The sequence below is a fragment of the Canis lupus genome, chromosome 7 (assembly GCF_011100685.1).
Source record: "Canis lupus familiaris isolate Mischka breed German Shepherd chromosome 7, alternate assembly UU_Cfam_GSD_1.0, whole genome shotgun sequence".
NCBI lineage: Eukaryota > Metazoa > Chordata > Mammalia > Carnivora > Canidae > Canis > Canis lupus.
In genome coordinates, this window is record NC_049228.1 from 67,066,617 (window position 1) to 67,077,063 (window position 10,447).

Sequence of the window (10,447 nt, forward strand, 5' to 3'; positions counted from 1 at the left end):
AAGAAAAAGAAATAAGTATTATAAATACTGAAAGGTAAATGTAAACCTGTATTTGCTAATCTTATGATTGTTTACCAAAAATGTCCAAAACAATCAACTGGAAAATCATAAAAACAAAAGAACTTGGTAATATTCAGCCTTCATAATTGTTTCGTTAGACTCATACAATGTTTTTAAACTTTGTTTAGTTGCTAATTTTTAAATTGGAATATTTTCATTAAAACCTGATTTCCAGTAATTCTTTGTCAAGAGTAAGTTTGGTAACACTGGATATAAATCATACACAGAAGCAATTGCCTGACCCATTTTTGATAGGGCATATACTTTCCAGTTCATCCTGCCCTTGCCTGGAGTAGTTGTGTTATCTGTGTAGTGTTTTAAAACCATCTGAATTTTCAATGTTGCCAAAAATGTAACATTTAGCAGACTTGATATATGAAAATGTAAAAGGTCTATATGGTCAAAGACTCCCAAGACAAAATTAAACTATAAATAACACTGGAGAAAATATTTGAAAAAAGAAGATTAAAATTCTAAAAATCCTGCCAATCAACAGTTTAAAAAACAAAAGGAAGGAAAAAAAGATGGGGGGTGGGGGAGGAAGAAAGATTCTATAGAAAAATAAGCTAAAGGTGATTAATAGAAAATTCACTTAAATAAGGGGATCCCTGGGTGGCTCAGTGGTTTAGTGCTGCCTTCAGCCCAGGGTGTGATCCTGGAGACCATGGATCGAGTCCCACGTCGGGCTCCCTGCATGGAGCCTGCTTCTCCCTCTGCCTGTGTCTCTGCCTCTCTGTGTGTGTGTCTCCCATGAATAAATAAATAAAATCTTAAACAAAAAGAAAAGAAAATTCACTTAAATATACAATTGGCTAATAAACTATAAATTAAAACAAACATAACCATTTATGCCCATTAAGTTTATGCTTTTTAATCGTAATATCCAGCACTTTCGAGAAGTGGGAAAATAATTGTTTTGGGGTGAAATTTATTTTGGTAGTATTAATATTTTAAATATATATGTATATATATGTCATATATATATGACATCATCATATGGTGGAATTCCATCGTCAAGATGGTGGAATAGGAGAACCCAGCCTTCATAATCTGACAAACACCAATTTAACCAATATTCATTGACAAAAGTATCCTTATGAGACCTCTGGAGTCTAGTTGAGAATTTCCAGCATCCCAATGGAGCACAACATCCAAGAGCAGCTGCATTGTGGTAAGAACACTTTCAATTTAACCTTTGTCACCCCTCCCCCAAGCTGGGATGGCTCAGCACTGAGAGAGATGAGCACTGAAGCACCTTTGGTGCTTTTGGAGCCTGATTTCTCTCACAGGGGAAACAGAAGGATGTGAGCATCCAGCTTCCCCAGTCTTTTGCAGCACTGCTCAAGAGGCTTGCTTCTGTTTCACTTCACTAAGAATGGTGAAGGAATAGATATAGTGGAATAATCTGGGGGCAGCTGAGAACAAAGAAAAGGAATGAGGGCTCTAAGTCTTGGGTCAGTGACCCACAGGGGACCAGATGAGCCCACAGACCTCAGTGGCTGGTGCCCAGTGCCCCTGCAGATGGCAGCCCCACATGCTCTAACTGATGCCTAGTGGATCTCAGCCATTTAGGACCTCAGTAGTTGGCTTGACTCTGTGAGATTGGGAGAAGGTGCACAACCCTAAGATTGCTCCTTTGGGAAGGAAGAGCAGTGGAGCTTGTGCCCATTATCACAGCATCTCAGTGTACTGCTCTTAGGAAAAGGAGTGGTTAACTTTCAGCACTTGGCACAACACTGTAGGGTAGAGAGAAAGCACATAATCTGAAGACTTCCATGCTAGAAAAGAGTGAGAGGAGTGGAGCAGGTGTATACATAAAAATTCTGAGAAACCCCGAATCTCTAGTTTCTTCTGAAAGCTAGTCAATAAAGCCTGGAAGAGATGACTCCTTCTTCAAATGCACAGACATTAATGTAAGGCTATAAGGAACATGAAAATTAGGGAAACAACACAACTAAAGGCAGAAAATAAATTATGAGAAACTAACCCCAAAGAAATGGAGGCCTATGAATTGCCTGACAAAGAATTAAAAATAATAATCTTAAAGAAATTCAATGAACTGCAAAAGAACACAGACAACTGAATGAAACCAGGAAAGCAATACACAAAATGAGTAACTCAACAAAGAGAAGCCATAAAATAAAAACCAAACTGAAATTCTAGAGCTGACAAATACAATAAATGAAATGAAAAATGTAACAGAGAGAGGCACCTAGGTGGCTCAGATGGTTAAGTGTCTGCCTTCAGTTTCAGTCATGACCTTGGGGGCCTGGGATCGAGTCCCACATCGGGCTCCCTGGTCAGTAGGGAGACTGCTTCTCATTCTCCCTCTGCCTCTCCCCTCCACTTGTGTGTGTGCTCTCTCTGTCTCAAATGAATAAATAAAACCTTTAAAAAAATGTAACAGAGAGCTCTAAAAGCAGACTCAAGCAGAAGGATCAGTAAACTCAAAGACAGATCATTTTATTTATTCATTTATTTTTATTTATTTTTTAAGACATCATTTTAAAGTATCCAGCCATAGGGGCAAAAAGAAAAAAAAAAAGAATGAATAAAATGAAAAAAGGCTCGAAGACTTAAGACCTACCATCAAGGAAAACAATACATTCATATGGGAATCCCAGAAGAATCGGAGAAAGAGATAGGAATAGGAAGCTTATTTAAAGAAATAATGTTGGGAACACTTGGCTGGCTCAGTGGTTGGTTGGGCATTAGCCTTCAGATGGTCATGATCTGGGGTCCTGGGATGGAGTCCCATATCAGGCTCCCTGTAGGGAGCCCGCTTCTCCCTCTGCCTATGTCTCTGCCTCTGTCTCTGTGTCTCTCATGAATAAATAAAATATATTTTTTTCCGTTTAAGTAATAAAAATTTATTGAGAATTCCTGGGATGGTGGTTATTGCCTCCCGACCTGGAGGGAGGAACCAACACTGTAGGAAATCACTCAGAAATCACAGTGTCCCCAACACCTCTGGCCAACACAGAGAGGAGCAAAATCATTCCCGGGTGGGGGGGGGGGGGGAACGGGTCAGGCTTTGTTCATCCAAGTGCTGGGAGGAAAGATGCAGGAAGGGCCATCACATGATACTGGGGGTGGGACAGGGGTATGCTGGACCTCAAGCTGGCTCCTCAGACACTAGGGAAGAAACGTCCACTTCTCTGGGAGCCGGATTCCTGGTCACCAGGCTCACTTCTTACTCTTGATGAGGCTGTCACGGCCCCGGGTAAAACTTTCATCCTGTAGGTTCAAGACGAGGTTGTCAGCGGTGAGATAAATACGGTTCTGTGATGTAGCGATCGTCTTAGAGGCGTTCTGGGCTGCCCGGATCTTGCACAGTTTGAGGCAGCCAGGGTTCTTGCTCAGGCTTCTCCAAGCGTTCTGGCGGCCTCGGCCTCACCCTCGGCCTGCACAGTCTTCTGCCGTCGCTCCTGCTTTGCTTTTGCTACCAAAAACTGGGCTCGCTGGGCCTCCTGCTGGGCCACTTGTTTGGCTTCCACAGCAGCTGTGTATTCTCGGCTAAAGCCCAGCTCTGTGATGGCCACGTCCTCCAGGCTGAGGCTGAAGTCTCTGGGCGTCTCCGTCAGCTCCCGCCGGTCCACAAGGATACCTGGGCCCTCCGGGTGATCAGGGCCGAGGCACTGAACTTGGCCGCCACGCTTTTCAGCACCTCGTGGCCATGGACGGCGCACTCGCCCCTGTAGTCCCGCGCTCGGCGCTGATCCATACCGGGAAGCTCCGTAGCACTGGGTCGAGAGAGCCCTCGCAGGGAGGTGTTCACCATCTGCAGGTCTTTGGAGCCTGTGGGGGAGGAGATTTTTCGCGGTCTGGCCCGAATGTCATAGATGATGGGGTACTGGAACCAGGGATCCTGAAGCGAAGGCCCTCGGCCAGTGTGGTGTCCTGCTGCACGCCCCCGATCCCTTCCACGGTGAACACCGACCCCCAGCAGCAGCTTCAGCGCCGTGCCCATGCCCCGGGGCCCGGAAGGCAGCCGTCCGGCGAAGTCCTTCAGGTTCTGGGCCATGTCGGATCCTGAGGCCGGCAGACCAGAGGTCAGAAGCGGGCGCCGGCCTACCTCGACCCTACTCCAGTTTAGAGATTGCACCCTTCCCACGAGGGTCCGGGGCCCGAGGAGCTCGCGGGAGAAAGCTAAATAAAATATATATATATATTTTTTTTAATTAAGAAATAACATTGGAAACTCTTCAAATATAGGGAGGGAAATAGACATCCAGTTGCATGAAGCTCAAAAACCATAATATAGGTAAACTGGAAGAGGTCTACACTGAGACACATTGTAATTCAATTGTCACAAGTGAAACACAAAGAGAGAATTTTGAAAGCAGCAAGGAAAAAGCAGTTCGTTGCCTATAAGGAATGCTCATAAGACTATGAACAGATTTCTCAGCATAAACCTAGCAGGTCATGAGAGAGTAGGATGATATATTCAAAGTACTCAAACGACAAAAATAACAACAAACTGCCAACCAAGAATACCATACCTGTCAAAACTGTTCTTTAAAAAACAAGAGATAAAGGTTCTCCCAAATAACACTGAGTAGCTTTATCACTAGATGATATGTTCATATCCTACAAGAGTTCATATCCTACAATTCATATCCTACAAGAAGTGTCAAAGAAAGTTCCTCAAGTTGAAATGAAATGATACTAAAGAGCAAACAAAAGTATATGAATGTATGAATCTCACTGCTAGGGGCCTGGGTGGCTCAGTCAGTTAAGATCTGCCTTCAGCTCAGGTCATGATCACAGGGTCCTGGGATTGAGTCTCATGTCAGGCTTCCTGCTCAACAGGGCGTCTGCTTCTCCCTCTTCCTGTGTGCCCCTTCCCCTCTGCTCATGCTTTCTCTCTCTCTGTCTCTCTATCAAATGAATGAATGAATGAATGAATGAATAAATAAAATATTTTTAAAAGTATAAATAAATTAAAAATCTCATTGGTAAAGGTAAATATATAGATAAACAAAGAATAATGTAATACTGTAATGATGGTACATAAGTCACCTCTAACCCTAGTACAGAAGTTAATAGATAAAAGTGTTAAAAATAACTATAAAACATCTGTTAATATATACATAATTTAAAAATATAAATTATGACATCAATAACAATAATACCAATAATAAAATGTGTATGTATGACCTAAAAGTATAGTTTTTGTATGCAACCGAAGTTTGGTTATCAGCTTTATTTTTTTTAATTTTTTATAAATTTATTTTTTATTAGAGTTCGATTTACCAACATACAGTATAACACCCAGTGCTCATCCTGTCAAGTGCCCCCCTCAGTGCCCATCACCCAGTCACCACAACCCCCCGCCCACCTCCCCTTCCACTACCTCTTGTTCATTTCCCAGAGTTAGGAGTCTCTCATTTCTGTCTCCCTCTTTGATATTTCCCACTCATTATTCTCCTTTCTCTTATAATCCCTTTCACTATTTTTTATATTCCCCGAATGAATGAGACCATAGAATGTTTGTCCTTCTCCGATTGACTTATTTCACTCAGCATAATACCCTCCAGTTCCATCCACGTTGAAGCAGATGGTGGGTATTTGTCGTTTCTAATGGCTGAGTAGTATTCCATTGTATACATAGACCACATCTTCTTTAACCATTCATCTCTCAATGGCTCAGGTCATGATCTCCCGGTCCTGTGATTGAGCCCAATGTGGGGCTCCACACTCAGTGAGGAGTCTGCTTGAGATGCTCTCTCTCTCTCTCTCCCTCTGCCCTGAAACTATAGAGCTGTTCCCCACTTGTTCTTTCTTTCTCTCTCTCAAAGTAAATAAATAAATCTTAAAAAAAAGACACACAATGGCTAAAAATCAAGAGATGAAAAAGTATATTCCATGCAAATTGTAACCAAAAGAAAGCAGAGTGGCTATATTTATATCAGACAAATATATATAAGTCAAAAATTAACAAGAGACAAAGATAGTCATTATTATTATATAATGATAAAACGTCAATTCAACTGGAAGATAGAACAATTATAAATATGTATACACTCAACATCAGAGCATCTAAATATATAAAGCAGGGGCAACCCGGGTGGCTCAGTGGTTTAGCGCTGCCTTCAGCCCAGAGCGTGATCCTGGAGACCCGGGATCGAGTCCCACGTTAGGCTGTCTGCATGGAGCCTGCTTCTCCCTCTGGCTGTGTCTCTGTCTGTCTGTCTGTCTGTCTCTCTCTCATGAATAAATAAATAAAATCTTAAAAAAAATAAATATATAAAGCAAACATTAACAAATGTGAAGGGAGAAATAGCAATACAGTAATAGTAGGAGACTTCAACACCCCACTTTCTTTATGAGTATAACATCCAGACAGAAAATCAATAAGGAAACAGCAGAATTGAATAACATTATAGACTCAATGGACCTAATAGATATATGCAGAACACTTCATCCAACAGCAGTGGAATACGCACTCTTCTCAAGTACACTCAGAACATTGTCCAGGAGAGATTTCATGTGAAAAGACAAATCTTAACAAATTTAACAAGATTGAAATAATCCCAAATATTTTTTTCAAACACAATGGAATTAAACTAGAAATTAATAATGCAAGAAGGGGATGCCTGGGTAGCTCAGCAGTTGGGCATCTGCCTTTAGCTTAGGGTGTGATCCCAGGATCTGGGATCAAGTCCCGCATCAGGCTCCCTGCACAGAGCCTGCTTCTCCCTCTGCCTGTGTCTCTGCCTGTGTCTCTCTGTGTCTCTCATGAATAAATAAATAAAATAATAATGCAAGAATATGGGAAAATTCATAAATATATGAAAATTAGGTAACACACTCTTGAATAACCATTGGGTCAAAGAAGAAGAAATTAGAGGGAAATTAGAAAATACCATGAGAAAACAAAAAAGAAAACAACATACCCAAAATTGTGGGATGCAATGAAAACAGTAGTAAGAGGGAATTTTACGGTGACAAATTCCTACATTAAAAAAGAAGAAAGCTCTGAAATAATAAGCTAACTTTACACCTCAAGGAACTTATAAAAAAGGGAGAAACTAGGCCTAGTTAGCAGAAGAAAAGAAATAATAAAGACTAGACCAAAAATAAATGAAATAGAAACTAGAAAAACAACGCCAAATTTTACAAAATCCAAGGGTTGGTTTTCTGAAAAGGGTCATAAGGATAAGGGGGTGCCTGACTGGCTTGGTCAGTAGAGCATGTGACTCTTGATCTCAGGGTTGTGAGTTTGAGCTGCATGTTAGGTGTAGAGATTACTTAAAATAGATTTTTTTTTTAAGGCAAGCCCTAAAAAAAAGACAAGCCCTTAGCCAAAGAAAAAAGAGAACACTCAAATAGATATAATTAGAAATTAAACAGGAGGGATCCCTGGGTGGCGCAGCGGTTTGGCGCCTGCCTTTGGCCCAGGGCGCGATCCTGGAGACCCGGGATCGAATCCCACATCAGGCTCCCGGTGCATGGAGCCTGCTTCTCCCTCTGCCTGTGTCTCTGCCTCTCTCTCTCTCTCTCTCTGTGACTATCATAAATAAATGAAAAAATTAAAAAAAAAAAAAAAAAAAAAAAAAAAAAAAAAAAAAAAAAAAGAAATTAAACAGGATATATTACAACTAATGAATCACATAAAAAAAATCAGTGACTATTATAAACAATTATTTGCAACAAAGTGGATTATCTAAAAGAAATTGATAAGTTCTTAGAGACAAATAATGTGCCAAGGCTGAATCAAAAAGAAATATTAACCTGGAAGAGACCAATAACAAATAAGATTGAATCAGTACTAAAAAAAGGAAAAAGGAAATCCCGAAAAAGGAAATCCCAGTACCAGATGGCTTCACAGTTGAATTCTACCAAATATTTAAGGAGGAATAATACTAATCCATCTTAAACTGCTTGTTCCAAAACATTGAAGAAGGGGAAACGCTTCAAAACTTACAAAACCAGCATCACCCTGATACTGAAGCCAGTTAAAGACACTGCAAGAAAAGAAAAAAGCCAATATTCCTGCTGAACATAAATTGAAAAATCCCTAACAAAATATTAGAAAATAGAATTCGGGATCCCTGGGTGGCGCAGCGGTTTGGCGCCTGCCTTTGGCCCAGGGCGCGATCCTGGAGACCCGGGATCAAATCCCACGTCGGGCTCCCGGTGCATGGAGCCTGCTTCTCCTTCTGCCTATGTCTCTGCCTCTCTCTCTCTCTGTGTGACTATCATAAATAAATAAAAAAAATTAAAAAAAAAAAAAAGAAAATAGAATTCAATAGCACACTATTTTTTTTAAAGATTTATTTATTTATTTATGATAGACAGAGAGAGAGAGAGACACAGAGAGGCAGAGACACAGGAGGAGGGAGAAGCAGGCTCCACGCCGCCAGGAGCCCCAGGCGGCACTCGATCCTGGGCTCCAGGGTCGCCCCCTGGGCCAAAGGAGGCACCAAACCGCTGAGCTACCCAGGGATCCCCCTCAATAGCACATTAAAAAGATATACATAATTTATCCTTGGATGGTTCAACATATGCAAATCAATCAATGTGATACATAACATTAAAAGAGTGAAGGATAAAAATCACATGATCATCTCAATAGATGCCAACAAAGATTTTGACCAAACTAAACACTATTTTATGATAGAAATTTCTAATAAGATAGAAGAAATTTACTTCAAGAAAAAATGCCATATGTGAAAAATCCACCATGAACATCATACTCAATGGTAAGAAACTGAAAGCTTTTCCTCTAAGATCAAGATAAGACAAGGATGCCACCTCTTGACACTTCTATTTAACATAGTACTAGAAGGGTTTTTTTTTTTTTTTTTAAAGATTTTATTTATTTATTCATGAGAGACGCAGAGAGGCAGCGACACAGGCAGAGGGAGAAGCAGATCCTCGTAGGGAGCCCGATGCAGGACTCAATCCCAGGACCCCAGGATCATGCCCTGAGTCAAAGGCAGACGCTCAACCACTGAGTCAACCAGGCGTCCCTGTACTAGAAGTTTTAACCAGAGAAATGAATCAAGAAAAAGACAAGATATCTAAATCAAAACAATCCCATTAACAAAAGCATCAAAAAGAATAACATATTTAGGAATAAACTTAACCAAGAAGTGAAAGATGTGTACACTGAAAACTATAAAACATTGATAATGGGCAGCCCGGGTGACTCAGTGGTTTAGCTCTGCCTTTGGCCCATGGCATGGTCTGGTGGACTCAGGATCGAGTCCCACGTCGGGCTTCCGGCGTGGAGCCTGCTTCAATCTCTGCCTGTGTCTCTGTGCCTCTCTCTCTCTCTCCCTGTGTGTGTCTCTCATGAATAAATAAATAAAATCTTAAAAAAAATTGATAAGGGAAATTTTTAAAGGCACAAATAAATGAAAATACATTTTATGTTCCTGGATTGAAAAAATCTTTGTTATTAAAATGTACATACAATCCAAAGGAATCTACATATGCAATGTAGGCATTGTAACAGGCAACAAAAGCAAAATAGACAAATGGGAATACATCAAACCAAAGCTTCTGCAAGGAAAAGGAGACAATCAACAAAGTAAAAGACAACCTATGGAACGGAAGAAAATATTTGTAAACCATATATGATGAAGGTTTAATAGTCAAGAAATATTAGGAACTCATATAATAGTGAAAAAAAGCAAATAACTTGATTTTTTAAATGGATAAGGGATCTGAATAGATGTTTTTCCAAAGAAGATATATAAATGGCCAACAGGTACTCAACATCACTAATCATCAGGGAAACACAAATTAAAACCACAATGAGATATCACCTCACATCTGTTAGGATGGCCATTATTAAAAAAAGAAAAGAGAGGGAGCACTTGGGTGGCTTAGTTGGTTAAGTGTCAGATTCTTGATTTCAGTTCAGGTCATGATCTCAGAGTTGTGAGATCAAGCCTCGAGCTGGGCTCCATGCTCAGTGTGGAGTCTGCTTGAGATTCTCTGTCCCTCTCCCTCTACCCCTCCCTTGACTCTTGCTCTCTCCTATTTCTCTCTAAAATAAATAAAATTAAAAAAAAAAAAAAGAGATAACAAGTGTCAGTGAGGATGTGGAGAAAAGGGAACCTTTGTACACTGTTGGCTGTTGTGTAAATTAGTGAAGTGACTATAAAAAATAGTATGAAAGTTCTTTAAAAATTAAAAATAGAAATATCATATGATCCAAATAATTCTGCTTCTGGATATATATCCAAAGAATTGAAATTAGTATCTTTAAGAGATATCTGCATTTATATGTTCACCTGTAGCTTTGTTCATAATGATGAAGGCATGGAAGCAAACTTAGTGTCCATCGGTGGATGAATGGATACAAAAAATGTAGCATGTACTACAATGGAATATTTTTCAGCCATTTAAAAGAAGAAAATTGGGATCCCTG

General features: G+C 40.3%; 1 pseudogene; it reads right to left on the reverse strand.

Annotated features, from left to right (window-relative positions):
• Nucleotides 1–3,218: 3,218 nt before the first annotated feature.
• On the reverse strand, nt 3,219–4,084 carry LOC490527 (annotated as a pseudogene).
• Between the last annotated feature and the right edge of the window lie 6,363 nt (nt 4,085–10,447).